We start from the raw sequence: 3,675 nt of genomic DNA, 5'->3' as shown, positions 1-3,675 counted from the left end.
CATATACACTATATTGGACATTCATCAAATCAATTATACGTTAGTACTTATAACATACACTCAAATACGTGTATATCCCTTCATATCATATATATATATATATATATATATACGTAACATATAACACAATATGTATCATATACGCACTTCTGACAATGACTACATTTTTTGTAATACATGTATTCTCCCCCTCGCTTCCTGTCTCATATAATAATCTGTCGACGATGTACCTATTCTCATAATTCTAATCATTTATAGGGCCATGTCAAACTTGTGTTTTCACTGACATCCGGGTCTTCTTGTCTTTGTCTCAGTGTCTCTGTCTGATTTTCCCCTCCCCCTCCCGTCTCCTCTATCCTCACTCCCCCCCCCCCCCTATCTCTATTACTTCGTTCAAACTTTCGCGTGCTTGCGGTTTTCGATCCGTCAGAGATCAGTCACTATTTATCATCTCTGTCATTCGACATTATCTCAGAGTCCAAATACTTATTTCGTCATCTGGATCTGTCACCCCCATGTCATGTCAGAACTGAAACAAGCTCCGTAGATTGGACTACTTATACCGTGCCTGTCATCCCTTTCTTTTTGTTTTTCTTTGTCATGTTTCCTCCTTTTTCTCACCTCCAGGCTCAATTCCTTTCCAATCACAGAGCTGGTGCTGCTGCTGCTGACATTAATGATTTATCTATGTTTCGTCCTTGCTTTTAGAATTAGCTTCGTTCCCATCCTTCTTTTTACAACGTTGCTACTGCTTCTCATTTTCTTTCTCCTCCATAAACCACTTTATCATTTCTTAATCATTTCTGTTTATGCTCTCTTTATTGTAACTTCTTCGTCTTCTTCACTCTTCGTCAAACCCAGCTATTTTTCTTACCCCATCTTTCTCTTCTTCTTGGCTGTTCACGCTATCGAGCTCTACTTCAGTATTTTTTAATTCCTGGTCCTCTTCTGTCTTTTGTTTATCATTATGCAAAATATGCGATAGCTTGGAACTTGATTGGCACTTGCATGCACGTTGTACACGTTTCTCTCCCCCCCCCCCCCCGGCATTTCTTTCTCTTAAACTCACACACGCTCGCACACACACACACAGACACACACACATTCACACACTCTCTCTCCCTTTTTCTCTCTGCATCAGGAGGTCGAAACAACAACAGTGACATCGCTTCATCAGCTTTGACATGTCGTTACTTCTGTTGACTTTTCTTTTTTGTAATAATTAGTTGTTTTTTTTTTTTTGTTTTTTTTTCAGGGCGTTGGCGTTCGAGTCACGTCTTCACTGTTTGGTACGTCACACTCATTGCAATCATGTTTGTGACATTACACACTGATACATTGCATTTCGCCTGTTCTCTCAATAGCCAATGCGGTGAGAAGCGACTAGAAGCACGCTCGCGTGTGGGTTGCGGATTATGAATTTAAGGACGGGCGCTGGAAAAGGGTTCCATTTAAAGGTAGTTGCTATTAATATTCCAACGGCGTTCCGGACGGGAAGGGGATACCGTAAACAGCCTGGTTATGCATTAGATGTAATCTTAGATGGTTAAGTTGGAACATTTATCATTATACAATTCATGCTCATCTTGTATATCTAAAAACTGCGATTGGCTTGGGAGGTTTTTCCTTTAGCTTTAATATACTGTTGCATATTCATGGCAAATGCTGCCTGTCGATGAAATGAAAAACAAAAATGACTTACTGTGAATGTTGATGAGTATTTAGCTGCCTTTTTACCTACTTAGAGTGACCTGTCACTCAAACTAACAAGGATGGTCACTATGCTATTATGCATACAAAGCCAGTGGCGGCACTACTGCATGCTCGTCCTATAGTATACGATTTTAAGAGGCGTGGAATTTCGCTTTAATTACCGGACATTCCGGGACTTCCTGAATGAGTGTTCTGATTCATAGCACCTGTGCAGAGTGTGTGCTACCTTGCGGGGAAAGACGGGGCAGGTGCGATAATACAAGCATGGCCCTACGCCGAGAAAATTTCCGAATGGCCTCCCCGGTTTTATGCATTAAAGGAGATTTTGCCCTCCACAAAAAAAAAAAAAGACTTTGAAAGGAAGCTAGGAAGCAGAAACAATAGAAAAGAAAACGGCATTAGGATGGATAACTTGTTAATGTGAGTAAACTGATCCGGTACCCCAAGAGAATCTCCAAATTGACGCCACTGTTAAACCACCATGACGCCGCTTACCTGTTTCCCCAATGAACTGACTCCTATAGCGACATTTTTTTTGTCTTTTTTTTGTGTAAAAAAGAAAAAAAAAACGCCTTCAAAAACGTACTGAAAAATATTGATATTAGCATTGCTAACCAAAATTATGACATGAAAATTATCAGAATCACGCTGAATGATAAGAACGCTATGTATGCTAGAAATAGGCCTACTACCAATTTCATCGCGAACATGGTCTGATATCAAGGATTTAAATAGTTTCACACATCTCTGTGAGAGGGTCACTACTATTGTTCACACATCGCTCTTATAACAACTTGCTAGATTGAACTACTCGATCTCTATCCTTCACTAGGACTGCGGAGAATTAGTCAAATTTCGTAATTTTGTAAATAAATGAAATGAATATGACGAAATATACGTCATATATACTGTGATGTTTGATGATGTAATAACACTCAACGATGTGTTTCTTCCAAACGATGAAAAGTTGACAAGTTTAGCAATAGGGATCGCATGGCTTATCATAGTATATATTCCATTCTTTGGTCTGTACAAATTTTGTGGGAATACCATACACGATGAGAATAATTCAATATCATGTTTTGGTGAATATAGGGCCTACATAATATGGACATTAATTAGATAACACAGACACAGACACAGACACACACACGCACACACACACACACACACACACACACACACACACACACACACATATATATATATATATATATATATATATATATATATATATATACATACATGTATATAATATGCATTTACATATACGTATATTTTACTATCATAACAAAAAGCAGATTACTTGTATAATACGCGTAAACATGTCATACAAATGATAATTGCGCAATTGCCCGTATCATTTTACTTCTGTTTTCTGTTACTACTGTTTTTGTCCTCTTAAGAGTTTTTTTTTATCTATTATATCGCACACTGTTACCAACATTTCTTAACATATTAGATGAGTGGCATTTGCATGCATATTTGCACGTATCGTGATATATTAATCTCGAAAATTTGCCTCATATAAAAAGAAGTATGATTTATATGAAAATCATGTGGAAATGTGGTGTTGTTTTACACATGTGCTATGAGTAAACATAAAAATAAATTGGTGGATTCAACAATAAATGAATAAATAAATATATATATAATATATATATATATATATATATATATATATATATATATATGTATAAATTGAAATTTATAGAACGAATGGAAAAATATTGTGATTAATCAACAAGGTAGCTTTGATTAATCAACCTAGCTTGTGCGTAGGATGAATAAGTAAAAATTTGACTTTGGATAAGTATCACGCGATTCAACAAACAAAATAATCGTTAAGCCAGTAGTCTATATAGCTAGCAAATCTTTCCATGACTGCGAATTATTCTTTTTATCAGCCTATCCGTGGAATAAAGAACAGCTAGCCAATATTTAGCGACGGATTCTTCATTC

Source organism: Diadema setosum, chromosome 5 (assembly GCF_964275005.1).
Source record: "Diadema setosum chromosome 5, eeDiaSeto1, whole genome shotgun sequence".
Taxonomy (NCBI): domain Eukaryota; kingdom Metazoa; phylum Echinodermata; class Echinoidea; order Diadematoida; family Diadematidae; genus Diadema; species Diadema setosum.
The sequence above is the reverse complement of the archived record's forward strand: the minus strand, read 5'-3'. Positions refer to the sequence as shown.